Raw genomic sequence first — 10,215 nt, forward strand, 5'->3', positions numbered from 1 at the left:
CATGCTCTGATACCATAAATGCAGTGACCCTTACCTGGATTACCTACTAAACAGAACTTAGGCATGCAATTAACTTAATTAAATGGATATCAGAATAAAAATGCGAAAACCAAAAACAATATACAATCCCAAGGAAAGGAATCTGTAAATACCCAAATATTATACAACCAGATCGAACAGCTGAATCAATCTAATAACAAAATAATAAAACCTAGGCGAAGCTCCAGCTGGCCAACAACTTCCTAGCCCCTCTTGGATCCACCCGCCTCATCCAATCGCAAACCTGCCCCATGGAATAGGGTGTCCAGAAACACAGAGTACAAGACGTGAGCATAAAATGCTCAGTATGAGAGTATGAGTATAAATGCATGCAAAGTGAACTCCCTATTTATAGACAGAGTTCGGGTCGTCCGAACTGGACTTCGGGTCGTCCGAACATGTTTGGGTTGTCCGAACTGGGCTTCGGGTCATCCGAACCCGATATTATGTCATTGCTTACTTCAGCATGATGATGTTATCCATGACGACTGTCGGCAGCACGTTCGGAGCGTCCGAACCACTCTTCAGATCGTCTGAACCCTAACTTCGGACCGTCCGAACCTTGACTTTGAAGCCTCCGAACTCGATGACCCTCAAACCAATTTCAAGTGTTCTGAATCCAATTCCGGACTCCGTTAACCCATTAAGAGTTCTCTTAATCATGTTTACTCTTAACTAGTAGGATTAATGAATTGATTAACACTTAATCACTGATTTCGGGTACGGGCTACTAAAAACGGCACCAGTGTTGTCGCAGTACACCGGGACTGGACCAACAACTTCAGGAATTACGCCCGACTCTTGGACGAAACTCCTCATCCAAACGGCCTCTTTAGCAGCAGGTGATGCTGCAATGTTTTCTGCCTCAGTGGTGGAATCCATTGTGATGTCTTGCTTGGAACTCTTCCAAGAGACAGCACCTCCATTGAGCATGAATACAAATCCAGAGGTTGACTTCGAGTCATCCACGTCACTTTGGAAGCTAGAGTCGGTATAGCCTTCCAATTTCAATTCTCTTCCTCCATAAACCATGAATATATTCTTAGTCCTTCTCAAGTACTTTAGAATATCCTTCACAGCTTTCCAATGCATTTGACTGGGATTGGCCTGATATCTGCTCGTGACACTCAGAGCAAAGGCTACATCCGGTCTGGTAGATATCATCCCATACATGATACTACCTATGGCTGATGCATATGGTATGTGTGTCATTTTCTCTATCTCTTCGTCAGTCTTGGGAAACATAGACTTGGATAGAGAAACTCCATGACACATAGGTAGATGTCCTTTCTTGGACTCATCCATAGAAAACCTTTTCAATATGGTGTTGATGTAGGTTGCTTGAGTGAGTCCTATCATTCTCTTAGATCTATCTCTATAGATCTGTATTCCTAGAATATAGGACTCCTAACCCAAATCCTTCATCGAGAATTTACCTAATAACCATATCTTTGTTGACTGCAACATTCCTACATCATTCCCAATGAGTAGGATGTCATCAACATAAAGTACTAAGAATGTCACAGCATCCTTAACTACTTTCTTGTACACGCATGGTTCCTTCGGGTTCTTGATGAAACCAAAATCCTTTATTGTTTCATCAAATTTCTGGTTCCAACTTATTGATGCCTGTTTGAGACCATAAATTGATCTTTGAAGCTTGCATACCTTATGCTCGCTTCCCATGGATGTGAATCCCTCGGGCTGCATCATATAGATTTCTTCTTTAATGTTTCCATTAAGAAATGCAGTCTTCACATCCATTTGACATATCTCATAGTCATACCAAGCTGCTATGGCAATAAGGATTCTTATGGACTTGAACATTGCGACTGGTGAAAAGGTTTCATCATAGTCAACTCCTTGTCTTTGAGTATAACCTTTTGCTACCAATCGTGCCTTGTAGGTCAGTACCTTACCATCAGGCCCATGTTTTCTCTTGTAGATCCATTTACACCCTATTGGAACAATTCCATCGGGAGGATCTACTAAAGTCCAAAATTGGTTTGTATGCATCGAGTCTATTTCCGACTGCATAGCTTCAAGCCATAAATTCAAATCCGCATCAAAAATTGCTTCCTTGAAGTTTCTTGGATCACATCCAATGTCGGGTTCATTTTGATCCTTTTCAAGAAGTAGACCATATCGAATAGGAGGTCTAGAAGTCCTCTCGGATCTTCTAGAAAGAGGCGTATCGTTTAATGGTTCCTAAGGTGTGGGATCATTATTTTGTATCTCGGGTTCTTCTCGAATTTCATCGAGTTCCATCATCTTGACTTTCTTATCAAGTAAGAACTCCTTCTCCATGAAGGTGGCATTCCTTGAAACAAACACTTTTGTTTCAGTCGGATGATAGAAATAATATCCGGTTGAATTCTTCGGATACCCTACAAAATAACATAAGGTGGATCGACTATCCAACTTATCTCCCACTGTCCGCTTCACGTAAGCAGGACTTACAAGTAGGTAGAGAGTTAATATCAGACATATCAAACATGCCCTCTCCCACTAGCTTGTTCATCCTCCTTGAGGAAATATGACCTAGCCTAGCATGCCAAAGGTTTGCCGGGTTTTGACTATCATTTTTCCTTTTATTTGTTGTTGCCGGTTTATCAACATAATTAATTGGTACGTCTTTTAATTTTAAGTTATATAGATCGTTTTCAAGTTGTCCACATCCAATCAAACATTCATTCTTGTAAATATTGCAAATCCCATTCACAAAATTGCAAGAAAAACCATCTCTATCAAGCATAGAAACATAAATAATATTTTTAACCAAATCTGGCACAAATAAAACATCTCTCAAAAGTAACTTAAAATTGTTCTGCACAACTAAATAAACTTCTCCCACAGCTTTGGCTTCAACTCTAGAACCATTTTCGAGCCTTAGCTGGGTCTCACCCATCCTAAGCTTACGACTTCTTTTCATCACCTGCAAATCATTACAAATGTGAGATCCACATCCGGTATCCAATACCCAAGAAGTAGTATTAAGTGAAACATTTATTTCAATGTAAAACATACCCTTTGCAGTTCGCAACTGCTCGAGATATACTTTGCAGTTACGTTTCCAATGACCGGGTTTCTTGCAGTGATGGCAAACGTCTTCAGATCCGTTCACGTTTGAAGCCTTTGTTTTGATCTTCTTCTTTGGTATAATTTTCTTGGGTGGGGCAGAACGTTTCTTAACCTTTCCACTTTTCCCTTTCTTAGAGTTAGAAGAGGAACCAACCAAGAGTACCGGTTTATCCTTCTTTAATGTGGCCTCAAAAGTCACAAGCATATTGACCATCTCTTTAAGGGTGGCCTCTCTCTTGTTCATATTGAAGTTCATCACAAAGCCGTCAAACGACGAAGGAAGAGAAAGAAGTAACAAGTCCGCGTTCAGTTCATGATCCAATGTCAAATCGAGTGTTACCAACTTTTCAATGAGCCCAATCATGTGTATCCCATGCTCACGGACCGAAGTCCCATCTCTCATGCGGCATGTCATGAGCTCTTTGACGGTGGCATACCTCTCGGATCTTCACTGAGCTCCAAAAGGTTCCTTGAGAGTATCGTGAATGTCAGCAGCATTCACTGCATTCTCAAATCGCCTATGAAGTTCATCAGACATCGAAGCCTACATGTAACATTGGCCTTGATATCATGGTCCCACCATTTGTCAAGTTTGGCCAATTTTTCCGGACTCACATCAGCCGGGGCTTCTTTTGGAGGAGGCTTTTCTAACACGTATAAAATCTTTTCCGAACTAAGAGCAATCCTTAACTTACGGAATCATTCCGTATAGTTTGCGCCAGTCAGTTTGTTTTGTTCGAGAATTGAGAATAGTGGATTGCGCGAATTCATTGTAATGAAATACTGAAAAGAAACAGACAATAATCAGTGATTGCTTAATTAATTTACTAAGACATAAAATATGGCGAGATTTAATTTTATGAATTTCACTCCCACTATTTTAACGATTTCACTACCCTCTAGTGAAAACGTGAAACCGATTTCCTTAGTGGGAACATGGAGTCCAATTGACAAATCATAGTCCCGAATAATATCAGCCAACCATAATTTTCAAAAGGTAGAGCCCAATTGCTTCCAAAGCAACCCCCATATTTTTTTTTACCTCATGTCCAATAAGGGCCCAATAATATGACGCCGTTTATTGTGACATGTCAAGATGACCCATCAATATTAAGTTATGATGGACGGTCGCCATGTGGATCCCCAATAATATGAGCCAATCCCATGGGTGTTCCACCCAACTTACAACATGTGTCGATCCAATGTACAGCTTTTCGACGAACGGGTCCCCCAATAATATGAGCCGGACCGTGCCCGCGGGTAGCATCTCATACATTGATCGTTGATGGAAGGTAGTAATATTTAAACAATATTTAAATTCCCTATTGTTTATCTTGATATCAATTTTAAATCATATTTAAAATGAGGGATTTTTAATTTTGAAAAATTGTCTCATCATATCATATTTGTATGCTTGCGGGATTCATGCAATTTAGTCTAAACATGCATACAACAATAATATCATATATTATATTTAGGATGATCGAACCCAAAACTAATCGACCCGTGGTTGCCAATCACGAGTCTAAGTCCAATCCTAGGTGATATGCAAGTATGCAATGCAATCTTATTACATTGAGCTTCCAATTTACATTTCTTCGGTCTTTATTGTCTGCTGGGCCCACCTTTGTCTTCAAATATTTATCTCCCACTAAGTCTAATAAATTGACAATAAATTTTGATGACAAGTAGGGGATACATATTTAAGGGTGGGAACGGGCCATAAACCAGGCCCACTTTTTATTACAAATGACAAATCAAATTGGGTCATAAACCAAGCCCATTAATAAAACCCAACAACAATAATAAAAACCAAATGTAAATTTCCTAACATACACCTACAAAATTGGTCATGGCAATCGATCATCCTTTATCCAATATTTAATTCAATAATTAAATCATTGGATAACATGCAATAACAACATAATTAAAAGATAAAATCAAATTTTATCTAATATATACATAAGATCATATCTTATCATCAATTGTACCAAAATAATTAATTTTATAAAATCTAATTTAACGGATAAAATTTATAAATTTTTCCAAAAATTCAAATTTATCCAAAAATCAATTTTAAAAATTTTGAACTCAAACAATTTGACCCGATGCCTCGTGGACCAATCAAAAACAATTTTCGATCGGAACATAAACTAAAATTTCAAAAATCTAAAATTCTTTTAAAAAATCATATTTTAATTTTTCGGGCTGCCCGGGACGTTCCTGGGCAGCTGCACCCCCACGTGGGGCCTAGGGTAGCCCCTTCGCTGCCCTGGGAAGCAACGATTGCTGCCCCTTGGGCGGCGATCTCGTTGCCCCGGGCAGTGACGATCGCTGCCCTGTTACCCTCTTCAAATTTAATTTCAAAAATTTTTGTTTTGGTTTCTAAAACCCGAGGCTCAAAAATTTTGCACAATCGATTAATTTAATCGTTTGATCTGAGAGAAACCTGGCTCTGATACCACTGTTGGAACATGCTTTTCAGATCATAGATCTGATACCCGGTGCAGCGAAAGTTTTAAAATTTTTATATGGAACGATTCCATATCATGGGTACCAAATCATAACGATTAAATTATTCAAGTAAAATAATAATTACAATTAATATTTTACCTCTTTAAGCTAAGGCTTGATTATGGACTCCAACAGAATTTTCTGCTCTTGTTGTAAATCCCAGGAACTGATGACTACTCGATCAATCTCCGGAATTAGGTCCACGAACAGAAAACTGAAACCCTCTGATTGATTGCACTAGAAATCAATCAGATGTTTATCGAAGAGATTAAACATATTTGATCTGTCAATTCAGAATGTAATTTTTCAGAAAAATCACAGACTGAATTTTCTCAAAAAGGAGAAGAGGATTTTCGAAAAACCCTCTAGAATATATTTCAGTATTTTCGAAAATTGTAAGATGGAATTAATGTTTTGTTTTTGAAAACTACACATATATTTATATATAATTTCTAGACTGGATTAAGTTATATCTCTATTAGGACTCTAACTCCTTAGGGCCCATAATCCATAACTTAAGCCCAACAAGCCAAGCCCGTTGTTATAGAAATTAATATAAAATTCATCATGACTCCGATTGATAAACCGATTTCACCAATGTGCACAGAAACCATTTCTGCACCTTTTAATGTCAAGATAATTTTTCTGAATCCGAATTCAGTTATTTCCAAAAATGCCCATCCCTATGTCATTTTAGGAAATTCCACTCCCTTTAGTTAAGAAGTCCAACTTCTCTTTCATTAAATTTAACTCTTTAAATTTAACTATCTCACTGGGGATTAGTAATCCATTACTTGTGTGACCCTCAATGGTTCAGGGATACAGCTAGCCGTGGGCTCACAACTCCTTGTGACTCGGAACAACAATTTCCAACTTACCCATCGAATCATGATAAGAGCGCCTAGTACCATCGCCCCATGATTCCCTAGGTATCACTGATAGTTCCTGCAAGAACCAGTAGGTTTTGGTTAGCGTACAGTACGGTCCCTTCATCCATATATCCCGATCAAATCAACAACCATTGGTACATCGAGAGTCGTTCGAGATTCGATAACTATGCAATGCATCTTGAAGATCAAATAGTGACATCACATGTGCTACTAGGAAACCAAGTAACCTAAATCACATCGAGTACTCTGGCCAGAGATTTGTCACACTAATATCTCCTCAGATCGCATAGGATATCCACACTCGCAAGCGTGTGGTGAATCCTTGACAACAAAGCATCGACTCCTATATGTGTCATAACTGTACCCAATCCCGACACCTGATGACCCTCATAGAGTCGGTAAATGAGTCAAAGTATAGTACTAGCATATAGAGTCTCCATGATGTTTCAAGTAGTAAGGACTAATGGTGTACAACCAAAACCGCGGACTTATCCACTCAATTAATAATAACCACTTGGAAAGTCCGAATAGGGTAGTTCAATCATTCATCATATGAATATCCATTTGCATGCTTTGAACATATCTATGTTCCATACCAATGAAACGTGGTACTCAGCATCGCAAATGCTAGTCTCAATCTCGAGCGATCCTTATCCTTATTTGCGGACGGCTCAATTGACTAGGAACTGTTTAGAATATACAGTGACTATAAGATGTGTTTCATGATAGTGATCTCTCTTTATTCACTATCTCATCTTACTTACACTATAGTATATTCAAGGTCTTTATCAAAACAATAATAGTATATCACAATATAACATTATGAAGAAAGATAAAGAAAATGCCATTAATGAATGTAAATTATATTAAACAAAGATTGTTTACAATAAGAGACTCTCAAAGCCCTTAGCCACAACTTGGCTAGCGGGCCATCAACTCTTTCAATATGGGCATTTCGAGTTTATAGTCATGCCGTTCGGTTTGACCAATGCTCCAACAGTTTTTATGGATATGATGAATCGTATCTTTCATCGGTATTTAGATGAGTTTTTCATTATTTTCATTGATGATATTCTATTCTATTCGAAGAACCGTTCTGACCATGCTGAGCATTTGACGATTGTATTGCAGATTTTGCGAGCCGAGCAGATGTATGCTAAGCTATCAAAGTGCGAGTTCTGGTTGGACCGAGTTGTTTTTCTTGGCCACATTATATCGGGAGATGGAATTTCTGTGGACCCCAGTAAGATCGAAGCAGTTATGAATTGGCCGAGACCGACATCAGTGACAGAAATCTGAAGCTTTATGGGTTTAGCGAGGTATTATCGCCGATTTATCAAGGGCTTCTCTTCCATTGCAAAGCCGATTACCCAGTTGACCCAGAAGAATGCACCGTTTGTTAGGTCCAAGGAGTGCGAGGCCAGTTTTATTGATCTGAAGAAGAGGTTGACCAGCACTCCGATCTTGTCTATTCCATCAGGTACGGGAGGTTTTTCCATTTACTACGATGCTTCTCACCATGTTCTTGGATGCATTCTTATGCAAAGGAAGCACATAATAGCTTATGCATCGAGACAGCTGAAGCTGCATGAGACTCGTTATCCAATCCATGATCTTGAGCTTGCTGCAATCATTTTTGATTTGAAGATCTGGCGCCATTACCTTTATGGTGAGTCATTTGAAATAGTTTCTGACCACAAGAGCCTGAAAAACTTGTTTTCCCAGTCCGAACTGAACATGAGACAGAGGAGATGGATGGATTTGCTTAAGGACTTTGATTGTAAGATCAAGTATTACCCTGGAAAGTCGAATGCAGCTGCAGATGCTCTTAGTCGGAAGCTTTGTTCCTTATCTCTCGCTAAGATCGGTGTCTCTCAGTTGATTGAAGACTGTTGTACTTATGGTTTAGAGTTTGAGACCGATAGGAGATCCATCAGAGTTTTTGCAATTCAGGCCGAGCCAGAGCTGTTTCAGTTAATCAGAGAGGCACAGAGATCTGATCCGAGCAGTCAGAGTTCGATAGAGAGGGTCAGATCAGGTCACCAGTCAGAGTTTCAGGTCAGGGATGATGTTTTATTCATGGATAGCCGTATTGTTGTGCCCGATGTTTCTGAGTTGAGACAACGTATTCTTCAAGAGGCGCATTGCAGTCGGTTCATTGTTCATCCCGGAGGCCGAAAGATGTATAATGACTTGAAGACTCAGTTTTGGTGGAAGCAGTTGAAGGGATATATCACGAGGTTTGTGTCCCGTTGTCTAAATTGTCAATAGGTGAAAGCCGAGAGGAAGAAACCAGGTGGATTACTTCACAATTTGTCTGTTCCGGAATGGAAGTGGGATCACATATCTATGGATTTTGTCATGAAGCTACCGCGTTCAGTCAGAGGTTGTGATGCGATTTGGGTAGTGATTGACCGGTTGACGAAATCTGCTTGTTTCATTTCGTACAATATGACATACCATCACGATCATATGGCCGAGTTGTATGTCAGGGAGGTTGTGAGATTTCATGGCATGCCGAAGTTGATAGTATCAGACAGAGATCCGAGATTCACTTCTCAATTTTGGCACAGTTTACAGGAGGCCTTGGGTACTCGTTTGCACTTGAACACAGCGTATCACCCTCAGACCGACGGTCAGTCCGAGCATATGATCCAGACTTTGGAGGATATGCTTCGAGCCGTAGTGCTTGATTTTGGCTCAGGTTGGCAGGATTCTTTGCCTCTAGTGGAGTTTTCGTACAATAACAACTTTCAAGTGAGTATTGAAATGGCACCTTTTGAAGCTTTGTACGGGAAGAAGTGCAGATCTCCGTTATTTTGGGATGAGATTTCAGAATCACCTAAGTTGGGTCCAGATATGATTCGCGATATGGCAGAGCAAGTGAAGTTGATTCGAACCAGAATGAAGACAACCCAAGACCGACAGGCAAAGTATGCGAATATCAGGCGCAGGCCTCTGTATTTTGATCAGGGAGACCGAGTTTTTCTGAAGATTTCTCTGTTCAGAGGCACAGTTAGATTTGGTAAGAGAGGAAAGTTGTCGCCGAGATTCATTGGCCCATACAGGATTTTGGAGAAGATAGGTGACCTTGCCTATCGATTAGCTCTTCCTCCATCCTTGTCTGGTATCCATGACGTCTTCCACGTTTCTATGCTAAGGAAATATCATCCGGATCCTTCCCATATTCTTCGAACAGACGAGGCCGAACTCTATGAGACTCTGAGCTATTTCGAGAGACCGATTCAGATTCTTGACAGAAAAGAGAAGCAACTCAGAACCAAGTCGATTCCGTTAGTGAAGATTCAGTGGAGTCGTCACGGAGTTGAAGAAGCAACTTGGGAGACCGAATCTGATATGAGGCAGCGATTTCTAAAGTTATTCGATTGATGTGAGTTCTTATTCAGTTTTGATTATTATTTCTCTATCTTAGGTGTGTGATTTATCAGATTTCGAGGACGAAATCGAATATTAAAGGGGGAGAATTGTAAGGCCCTGAAGTTAATTATTTCGTGATTAGTGGGATTCCTTATATTATTATTAGAACTAAATTGAAGGGATTTAATTAGGCCGGGATTTAATTGATTTAGTTTGGAGTTTCAGGGGCAAATTTGCAAATAAGGGATTGACTAGTCAACCATGAGATATATTATTGTGTATGTCACATCTCATCTCTCATCTCTCACATCTC

Source organism: Henckelia pumila, chromosome 3 (assembly GCF_033568475.1).
Source record: "Henckelia pumila isolate YLH828 chromosome 3, ASM3356847v2, whole genome shotgun sequence".
Lineage (NCBI taxonomy): Eukaryota > Viridiplantae > Streptophyta > Magnoliopsida > Lamiales > Gesneriaceae > Henckelia > Henckelia pumila.